Raw genomic sequence first — 11,669 nt, forward strand, 5'->3', positions numbered from 1 at the left:
CTTGTTTCTTTGTGGTCAGATAATATGATATTACTTTTGGGGAAGCCGTGTTGCCCTGTAACCACGTTGTCTCTTGCACGCTCGTAGGCACGGTCCGCATTGTTAAGAGGTTATCCTCTAGTGGGCTCTGATCCTCTTAGCCGTTCTCGCAAAGCTAGGTCCGTCTCGAAGAGTCGGCCGGACTCTAATACGGGTTTAACTTAGTTAGGTGGCATCCTGGACATTGTTCGTGAAGGAGAGTGCGAGACGTGATGCTCCACCTTTTTTCCATTTGCCTTTGGAGTTGATCGTGCGTGTGGGCACATTTGGGCACCCATGCAGGGTTAAATCTTTTCGAAAAGCCGTGTCTGCGGTTATGGACGACTTGGAGCTGTATGACTCGACCATAGACAACTTACACCTGTTGTTCATTAATAATAACTTGCATAGTAACTTAGCACAACTTCAATAATAAATGGTTAAAACCTTACAACCGTGTGAGTACCCTTGCAAGTACTTCCTTTGTGAAGAAGGGACGCATCAGATGGGTTATGTTTGCAGAGTATAGAACTGTTAGTTCCGCGTTCTCTCACCTTCTCTGATAGACGAACGTTGTAGAGTGTCTCTATAGGTTTTTAGTGCTTGCGCGCTGTCGCTTAACCCCACCATATTGCCTATGACGTTCCTCTTGCATCCTCTAAGTTCCCTGCGTGCCTCAAGTACTAAGGACGACTGGTTGACGAATGAATATACGTCTTGAAGACTTGTTAAGTAAGAACCCGTACGTATTGCTGCTTTGGGACGTAACCGGGCAGGTATGAAGACATGTTCGATGAAGGCGACGTTAGCAAGGTTACCCTTCCGTCTTGGCCTGGGCAGGGTTATGGACGCCATCGATTATCTTCAGGAATCTTAGTCCAATTTGTATCTTGTCCGTACTCGGGCGTATTTGATATTTTGTATGATTTGGACCTTTGTATTGTATATTTGTACCTTGACTCGTTGGAGTCGTTGTTGTAATATATGTTTCTTGTGGGATCTATTGTAAACATGTTGTAATGTTACTGCTCGTGGTAATTCCTCTGGCATCACGTGTGTGATTCATCGCGCATGTCGTGTCGGAGGGCGTCTCTGAATCGATATCTTGCGGATTTCGGCGTGATCGCTGGAATCCTCATGGTACCGGTTCCGGGGCGTCACAAGTTGGTATTAGAGCTCAGGTTGATAGTACCCCACTGGTCCAGCTTGTAGGTTAACCTTGCCAATGGACGTTGTTGTGTCTAGTGTCGAAAACCTATTTTCCAAAAAAATCGTTGGAAAGATCTGATTAGCTCTGATTTTTCTCCTTACCTATATTCTTTCTCCTCTTGTCTATGCGAGTTTTGAGTCTTCTCTCTTATATGAGTTCTCCGAGTCTTAGGCCTCTACGCGGGTTTGACGATCTTTGCCCCTCACCTATTAGGTCTGGTCACCGAAGGATCCCGACGGAAGCGCATCATCAAGAGCGGAACAAGGACTTCTTGTTAGTGGTGTCGACCGATCAGCCTGGAGCAAGAACTCTTGTTAGTGATGTCGAGGGATCGACACGTCGCCAGATGATCCGATAGTTCACCTCTCTCCCCCGTACCTTGAGGTGGAACCTCGGGGCGAGGTTCCTTGTTAGTGGTGTCGATTGTAACGACCCAAGGTAGTACCCCTAATAAATTTGTTTGCTCTTTTTCTTTGTGTATCAGCATGCATCATGCATCATATCATCCATGATTTTATCAAATAAAACTATTTTATTAACCCTCCCTTATTTTTCCCTTTAAATAAACCCTAATCATTCTCTCCCCTAGTTCTTATTTTATAACTAAGTTTTTCCAACTAATAAAGTTTTGACTATAAATATGCTTTCTTTTGATTAAAAATGAATTAAATATTTTGGAAAACTAGTTTTAATACTCACTCTCATCCTGGTTCAAATCAAAACTGAAAAGTATTTTTGGATTCAAATAGTTTAAATATAAAAAAGAAAACCTAAACCCATGACCCTCTCTAACGCAGCAACCCAACCTCCTGGCCCTTCTCTTTTTCTCCTCAATGGCCCAACCCCTCTCTCTCCCCGGCGGCCCACTCTCTCTTCCTTCCCTTCTTCCTCTGGCCCGGTCCAACCCACCAGCGAAGCGGTACACTGCTTCCCTCCTTGTCGTCTTCCTCGTCAGCGACGGGAGCACGTCATCTGCGTGAGGAGCGTGGTCCTCCTCTCCCAACCACCGCGCTCCTTTTTCTTCTCCTTGTAGCTGCGCCCAAACCCTAGCGGTATCCTCCTCTCCCCTTCCTCCCTCGCACCGCCATCTCTCCTGCTCCCCTTATTCTTTCTCTGCTTATTCCAACCGAGCACCACCGTGAACCCTCGCCGTTGCCCCACCACCTCGGGCCGTCCCTTGCGTTTTGAGGCCACCAGGAGCACCGCCACGTCCTCCTCTTCATCCCAAGATAAGAAAATCGAGCCGGAGTGCTCTCAAACAACGGCAAAGACAAGTCGCTTTCCATCTCGAGCCGTGCGCACTCCGGCGATTTTTCTGGCCGATAACGACCTCCTCCAGCCTCATCGTCTGCGCCTCGATCTTCAGGGCGAGCAGGTGGTTCTCATCGACCCTATTTTCCGCTCCTCCTCTTCCTTGTTTTGAATTCCGTCGGTGACCCGTTTCCTTCCGCCGCAGATCCTCGCCGTCGGCGCCACTCCGGCGACTCCCCGACGATGGTGCCGCCACCTTCTGGTCAAGTTCGTCGAGGCGGTTCCAACGCGCCCACCCGCTCCTCCTGGTTTGAACCACATCGGCCGCGTCGCGCTCGACTTGCCGCCGGCGACCGCTCTTTGACTTCTTCCTACCTTTGCCACGGTGGAAGCCAGCGTGGCCGCGGACCCCGCTCATCAGTGACCACGTCTAGCAACTCCCTGGGCGAGAAAACCCTCTCATATATATACCTTTTGCATCTTAGCCCCTGCAAAGTTAGTGAGGCTAACCCGAGGTCCCTACCTTCGTAGGTTTTCTGAAACCCCCTGGACCTCCTGAACAGCAACCCGGGGCCCTTATGTCGTGTCAGCAGCCCCGTCAGCGTCCCTAGCCCGCTCTTCAGGCACTGCGGCTAGCTGTATCTTGGTGAGAAAAGTCTTAGCTTGTCTCTTGTTTTCAGATAAATTCCAGAAAATTCTTTAACTTGTAAAATCAATAACTTTTAATCTGTAACTCGAATAAAAATATTTTCTATATGAAAATTGATCAGAAAATATAAGGAACATGAATATGCCATCCATATACCTGTTTGCATAGACAAGCCGTGTCCGCGGTTATGGACGACTTGGAGCTGTATGACTCGACCATAGACAACTTACACCTGTTGTTCATTAATAATAACTTGCGTAGTAAGTTAGCACAACTTCAATAATAAATGGTTAAAACTTGACAACCGTGTGAGTACCCTTGCAAGTACTTCCTTTGCGAAGGGGGGAACGCATCGGATGGGTTATGTTTGCAGAGTATAGAACTGTTAGTTGTGCGCTCTCTCACCTTCTCTGATAGACGAATGTTGTAGAGTGTCTCTATTGGTTTTTAGTGCTTGTGCGCTGCCGCTTAACCCCACCATATTGCCTATGATGTTCCTCTTGCGTCCTCTAAGTCCCTTGCATGCCTCACGTACAAAGGATGACTGCTTGACGAATGCATATACGTCTTGAAGTCTTGTTAAGTACGAACCCGTACGTATTGCAGCTTTGGGACATAACCGGGCATGTATGACCACATGTTCGATGAAGGAGATGTTAGCAAGTTTACCCTTCCGGCTTGGCCTAGGCAGGGTTATGTACGTCATTGATTATCTTCAGAACTCTTAGTCCAATTTGTATCTTGTCCGTGCTCGGACGTATTTGATATTCTGTATGATTTGGACCTTTGTATTGTATATTTCTATCTTGACTCGTTGGAGTCGTTGTTGTAATATATGTTTCTTGTGGGCTCTATTGTAAACATGTTGTAATGTTACTGCTCGTGGTAATTCCTCTGGCATCACGTGTGTGATTCATCGCGCACGTCGTGTCGGAGGGCGTCTCTGAATCGATATCGTGCGGATTTCGGCGTGATCGCTGGAATCCTCATGGTACCGGTTCCAGGGCGTCACAAGCTAGCAATGTTCTCGCTCTCAACAAATGCAAATGCGAGAGGCACAATTCGATTGTTTCCGTCCACTCCAATGGCTATCAGAATCTGACCCCTGTACCTGCCAGTCAGAAAAGTTCCATCTACACACATCACCGGACGACAGTGCATGAAAGCCTCGATGCATATGCTGAATGCAAAAAACACCCTGTGCAGAACCCTGACATTAGGGAACTCTGGTATCACAAAGTCTTGTATGTCCACATGGGCGCCCGGATTCCGGTCCTTCAATGTCTGGAGGAGACGGACGACACCGTCATAAGCATCTAGGAAGGTCATGAATCTGTTCTCCAGTGCCGTCTTTTTAGCCCTCCATGCCTTGCCATATGAAATTTGGTATGAATATTTAAGGTGAACTCTTTCCTAGATGGCTTTTACCCCCATCGCTCTATTCTCTACAATCTCCTTGTAGAACAGGCGAGCAAGCAGAGTGGAGGTAAGGTTTCGGTGATCCTTCATCATACTCTTAAGGACACAGGTGTGTGGAACGAAGTCGCTCGCATCCCATGTTGTGTCATACTTCGGACAGTACCCATGCACCTTTGATGGACATCTAGCATTGCTGCAGACCACTGTAAAGAATTTCTGACTTGAAACGGTGGTTCTGAATACCCTTTGCGTGTTCATTGCCCACTGAGTGACTTCTTCCTGTAGATGTCTCTTGTCAGCATATCTAGCACCAATTGAGATGGTGTTCATGTTGTACTCCGAGACAGAATCATGCCGGTCATCCATTATCATTGCATCCGACAAATCCTGGTTCCAAGAAGAGTGGATCAAATCTTCCTCCTCGTTGTCATATGAATTATCGGATCCACCGGATTCATCTGAGTCAAGCTCATCCTCCACTCCATCTTTGTCTTCCTCGTCCATCATATTCTGCATTTGCTCTTCTTCTTCTTCCTCGCTATCAACCTCCGCACTGCCATCATGACCACCAGCTGCATGGCTACTCCGCCCGGATTGGAAACTGCTGTCTCCAGCATCATAATTTTGACCGCTCTGGCCTGGATGGAACTCACCCTTGCATCCGTGGAAATTCACCTCCTCCGCCTCGGGAAGCATTAAGGCGATGGGGTGAGTTCCCCTGCGCTCGCACGCTTCTAACCAGTGCACCCACCGAGAGGTCCGCTCAATTGGCTTCAACCGCCATAAAATTTGGGTACTTGAGCTGCTCCACAAAGCATGCACACCAACAGTGTATGCTTCGGGATTAAGCCCGAAATTCACGGTCAACCACTCCTTCAACTAACTAACTCGCCATGTTTTTGGGTTTGACAAATGCAACTCCTCATACTGAAACTCGCTCAGATCACCTCCCATCGAAGTTGTTCGGACCATGCCGTTACCGAAGTAAACAACGAATTTTACTCTATCTGACATATCTGTTCACCTATACAAATTACAGACTCGTCAAAAAAATCTAGCACCTACACTCATAAATAAATAAAAATACCAACGACGACCAACTACATATCTGTAACTAATTCGGCAAGCTAACGAACACACCATGCATAATTATACCATCTAATATCACGGATTAGGGTTTACCCTTGAAGCGTGTGAAATAGCTCCGTTAGCAGGCCAGCTCCTCCACCACGCAGCAACACCACCACCACGCAGCAGCAGCACCACCACGCAACAGTAATACCACCAACTCTACCACCACCACCACCACCACCACCAGCACCTCCACCAAAACACTCCCAAATATAACTCATCTATAGATCAGGTGATCCTACAACACTTGGTGGTGAAATAACATCAAAATGTTGGACAAATCACAGCTAAATGGGAGAAAACAGAGGTGGAGTTGAGAGGAAACAAGAGAGAGAGGAGCTGCTGTGAGGAAGAACTGAGGAGGAAGAAGAGTAGCGACGCGCGCGGTCGATTTTATGCAGGGGAATCTCGGGCTGGAGATACCCGAAGCAACCTAGTCGGGGTCGAGGATACCGATTCCTCCCCCTCGGGATGCTGCGACGCGACAAGTCTGCCGTAGGCAGGCCGACCAGCCGACACACCTTTCCTCGGGATTCCGTCGCCCGATTAAAGCAAGCCGGGCTCCGTGACTCCGACTCGGCACGGCAGGGCTAGATTCGCCTTGTTTCGGGATCGACTACCCCGATTTTTAAATTTCGATTTCCAGGAACCCGACCGTGTATTATTCGTGTAAAAAGTTAAAAACGAGTATTATTTCTGGAATTAATAAAAAAGTGTATTATTTAAAAAATCGCCACATTTCATTGTCTTTGTAAGGATTTCAAACATTTGATTGACACGCACATGGAATTGTAAATAATGTTTTTCCCCCTTTTGGGTTCTTGGGCCGCATGTCATATTATTTTGGACAAAAGTACCATATGGTCTAGCTCCGTACATCGCTACTGGTTTAAAAGACCCTATCAAAATTTATGCCAAATACGGATGGAAAGACATAGTACTAGTGAGTTTGTTTGTTTGTATTATGTTTCTCAAGAAAATGTATTGTGTTGTTCAAGAAAAAATAAAGAGCAACGTCCCATTTTGTCAAATTTCTGGAAAAGGAACAGCGAGTTGTACTCTGACTGCCGAAAGCCCAATACAGTCAACCTACTTCTTTCTCGGCCTTCAAGCCCAAATTCCTACGTGGTCCTCTTGCGTGGCCCGTAAATCGCCAACAGAAATGGCAAGAGGATGGAGACTTGACTTGATCTACTCGGGTCCAGACTTCGTTGCAAAGAAGACTATACTTCGTTGCAAAGGATTCACAAGGTTATTGGTGATGCCTTGGTGCAATTGGGACAGATTGATCTTGTTAGTGAGCAAAGTAAAGTTCAAGAATTTGAATCCTTTGTTGGAACATCATTTCCAAGCGTGATCAATATTCATCCCCCAGATGTAGCAAAGACAAAAGGTAGTGGTAAAAGATTGAAAAGAGGTTCAGAACAAGCCGTGAACAAAAATAAGAAGAGGTAAATAGCAAGCACTGAAAAAATATTGATTTCCTTTCTATGGTTTATTAATGTGGTTTGATTTGACATTCCTTGCAGGTCAAAAACTGTCCAAAAGGTCCAAGATAAGTAGATGTGGTGGCTACTAGGTTTGGCAGCCCATATCATTTCAACATGCATTATGTATGATATCATCTTGGGGGCGGTAGAAGCAGCTATCAATATGATTTTGTGTCCATGCTAAGTTGGAACGATGATTTCTATGTATTCCATTGCCTGGAATGCTCTTCCTGTGATGTATGACACTTATGTGGTGTTGCAAAGTAGCTAAATCATTTCCGTGTGTAAAATTGGTATAATGGGAACCAATCCATGTTAGTGTATTTGCACTATGCACTTGGAGTCTTCCGATCAAAATGGCAACGAGTTCTCTGTATTCTAATAGCATGGATAAGTTTATTTGAGATCCCTTTGCAACGAATAACAGTGAGTTTTGCCACTGGCTTCCTGAGTACCCGGTGGCAGCCATTCTTTGTTGCTGGCGTGTTCACTGGGTACTCACTGCTAGCCACCGCCTTCGCCCTCCCCGACGACGGCAAGGTTAGAGTTCTGCCGTTTGATGGCTTCCTGGTGTGGGCACGCACGACACGATCATCGTTTCCCCCATGAATGACAGGTTGTGGCCATCGATGTCAGCCGCGAGAGCTACGACAAGATAGGGTCGCCGGTGGTCGAGAAGGCCGGCATGGCGCACAAGATCGACTTCCGTGTGGGGTTTGCCCTGCCGGTGCTGGATCAGCTGGTGGCGGAGGTACGTTCTTCCCTCTGCCTCCGTGTTGCAGCCACGACAGTTACGACATTGTATTCAGATGAACATGACGATGAGCTCATGAGTCATTTTTGCAGGATGGCACCAGTGGCAAGTTCGACTTCGCGTTCGTGGCGCGGACAAGGCCAACTTCCACCACTACCACGAGCGGCTGCTGCGTCTGGTCAGGGTTGGGGGCCTCATCGCCTATGACAACACGCTGTGGGGCGGCTCCGTGGCCACGCCCGATGACGAGACGCTATCGGAGCGGGACCGCGAGCTGGCGCAGATCGCCAGGGAGTTCAACGCAGCGCTATCCAGCGACCGCCGCGTCCAGGTGTGCCAGCTCGCCATCTCCGACGGGATCATGTTGTGCCGCCGCGTCGCCTGATAGATCGGCTGACCGGCTGCGTTGGCTGGCGTCAATGCTGGTGTTTGGAGTCCAATAATGTCGAGCAGAACGATAGGATTGCCAAGGTGGTGCGATGTTGGAACTTGTCGGGCTGTGTGCTTCCTCTGTAGAGAATGAGTGTAAACTCTTTAAGATTATACTACTACTAGCATTATGTCCGCGCGTTGCTGCGACCAATAAAAATATCATGAGGAGACTTACATGTGGACGAAGATATCATGGTTGTATGGATGATACATATGGCTGGCTATAGAGAGGGGACAAATGGAGGTTGGGCTACAAGTAGTTCTTTATTTTCAAAAATTCGGAAATCATATTTTTAAGTATCAAAAAGTTCTGAAAAAAAATCATGGATATAGTTAATGATGGAATCTACAAACATGCAAAATTTTAATGTGAAATTTTTAGTACTATAGGCACACAAAAATGATAAATATGTGGATCTGATAATAGTTAATAGTGCACATTTCAAAACTATAAAACCTGTCAGATTTTATCATTTTTGTGTAGCCTACAATACAAAGAATTTCATATTGAGATTTTTCACGTTTATAGATTTCATCATTGTTTGCGTCTAAGATTTTGTCAGATTTTTTTAAAACTTAAATCTATGATTTGTGGATTTTTGTAAAAAAAAGGTTACATGTAGCTCGGTATAGGCTTGCAGTTTTCGTGGCTTTAGATGCCTACTTGCCTGCCGCTATGATGCGATGTGTGAGATCCAGTAGAGGTAAATCGTCAAAAGCAAGCACAAGGACGCGACAAACTGTCGTTGTTGTTTTTTTTTTCTTTCGTGGAGGTCCGCAGCTTAGAGTCTCGTCTAGGCAGAGATTTTTTTTTTTTGAGAAACACAGTACAAACGCAGACGCTCACATATACACGCATACACTCACCCCTATGAACGCACACACGCACACCCTACCCCTATGAGCACCTCCGGAAGACTGAGCCGACGGATTGGATCTTGAAATTGACGAAGTCACCACAGGCGCCTCGCTATCGACGGGAACGTCACCTCCCACTGAATGAATATTCCACCTTTTATAAGACACACAGATGTCAAACCTGGGGTTTGAACTTTGGTGGGCTGGGGATACAACCATCCTCCTAACCACCCAACCTCAGGTTGGTTCTCGTCTAGGCAGAGATTATCTATCATCCTCAATCTGAATTTCTTCAAAAAGAATACTTCACCCATTTTTGCATCATGTACTAACACGTTCAATAGATCCTCCAAATTACTGATTTTAAGGTGCACCATGAATTCGTACCGCTTCCCAGACATGTCATCGTGCATGGTGAGCACACCGGCGGCCGGCCCAAGTCGCCGGTGGCGCGGCTGACACCGGCGACCTCTCTAGCACAGCTGTAGGTCTCCATTCTCTAGCACAGCTGTAGGTCTCCATTCTCCACCCGCTTCGTCACCCAGCCCGGTGCGTCACCGATGCGTTCCCTCGGTCGGCAACAGTGGGAGCTTGCCACCTCGTCACAGAGGAGTGGCCACTCCTTGAGAGTTGAGACCAGCGACGTGAACTGGCTTGGCTGCACCCCTTATGTGTCTCCCTTTCTCATGGTAGATTCGCATGAACTGGCTTGGCTGCACCCCTTATGTGTCTCCCTTTCTCATGGTAGATTCGCGTGAACTGGCTTGGCTGCACCCCTTATGTGTGTCTCCCTTTCTCATGGTAGATTTTGAGTTGGCTTGTGTCATCCGTCCATAGTCCCCTAGCTTGCATACCGGGCCCGTTGTAACACTTCCCAACCTGATCGCAACATTAATGAGCCGTGGATTATCTCACGAGGTAGAGAAGAGTTCATCGATACGGATGACTGTATCTGGCGCACACCAGCCAGGAGGGAGAGCGGGGAGGGTCGGGGGAATGGGGCGCTACGGACGGCGAGGGGCAGCAGCGCAGTCACGCCAGCTGAACCCCAGCTCGCTGGACACTGGGCGCGACCTAGCCAGATTCCCCGGTGGCAATTGCCGCGGAGGAGCGAAGGACGATGTCCGGCAGCTGCGGGACTCCGTAGTCAGGGGCAGAAGGTCAACTCGCTGTGCGTGGCTGGGGAGAAAAAAATGAAACGTTTTTCCACTTGCAGATGGCAACAATGGGTAATTTCTCTCTAAATTTAGGGGTAAATCGGTCAAACAACAACGACGTACCACGGTTGCATTGCAAATTAATAACAAAGATTGCCCTACTACATTTGAATTAATAAACCTTTATCAAAGTAATATGTTTGTTCCAACTTATTACAAGGCAAATTGTAGTGAACCACATCACCTTTGGAATATCTGACGGCTTTGCATACCAGGTATCATCTTCCTGCACCGTAGCCACAAGCCCACATCAAAGTAGTGCAAAACTGATTTTTTTCTAATGAGCTTACCAGGGCCGGTCCATAGATTGGGAGGTCCTAGGGTGAAACGACATCAAGGACCTCTTGTTCACGGTAGCGAAGTTTTCTTAGGGCAGGGGGCCATGGCCCCCTACTCCAGAATATTTTAAAGATATTTATTTATGTCAATTTTTTATATATTACTTAAAGTTTAAGTATGATTGGTGTTCTCGTACCTTAACAATCTCCATCACACACAAAAGATTTAAAATATATTAGTATTGGGCAAGGGAAATATTAGAGTAATGCATATAAGAAATTAAATAATATTTACATTTGAAAGATCCATGGTCTTCAAAATTTTGAAGAAGATGTTTAAAAATATTTATTTCTATTGATCGAGCGAATTATACCATGATTCTTATTTCTACCAATAGCTACTTACGTACACATGTGTATACATATATATATATTTAAAATTAATCAAAAAAATTATGAGGGTTGGTGTTGTTCTGGGATATCTTTGGAAAAATATATTTAAATACTTCTTTTGCTAAAAGAAGTTGGAGAGATGCACGGTAAGCTACACCTTAAACCTTGTATATTTTATAAAATTATTGTAAACAATACATCCTAAACCGTAAATATAGAAATAATTTTTTGGTAAAAAGTACGGTAAACTATAGCTTATGGTATCTATGTTTTTTATATTTTAAACTCTACAACCTAAGTACAAGTATATAAAGAAATCTATGGCCGGGTCCTCGCACCCAAAAACCCGGGGCGAGCGCCCTTTGCCCCGCCTTAGGGCATCTCCAACGGGGCGACCCATCCCGCGCCCGCGCGTCCGGATGGGTCCAGCCGGACAAATACCCGGCCCAGCGCGCGGACCCATCCCTAAAATGGATGCCCGCGGTGTCCGGAACGACGCAAACCCGGCCCAAATCTTGGCCGGGTTTGCGTGGCTGCGGACGCGAAAGGCTGGTCGCTCGCGTCCGCCC

At 46.7% G+C, this 11,669-nt stretch overlaps 1 pseudogene; it reads left to right on the forward strand.

The window, feature by feature from the left end:
• The first annotated feature begins 5,250 nt into the window (after window positions 1-5,250).
• LOC124657179 lies at window positions 5,251-8,307 on the forward strand (annotated as a pseudogene).
• Window positions 8,308-11,669: the final 3,362 nt, after the last annotated feature.

The sequence above is a fragment of the Lolium rigidum genome, chromosome 5, assembly GCF_022539505.1.
Source record: "Lolium rigidum isolate FL_2022 chromosome 5, APGP_CSIRO_Lrig_0.1, whole genome shotgun sequence".
NCBI classification, from domain to species: domain Eukaryota; kingdom Viridiplantae; phylum Streptophyta; class Magnoliopsida; order Poales; family Poaceae; genus Lolium; species Lolium rigidum.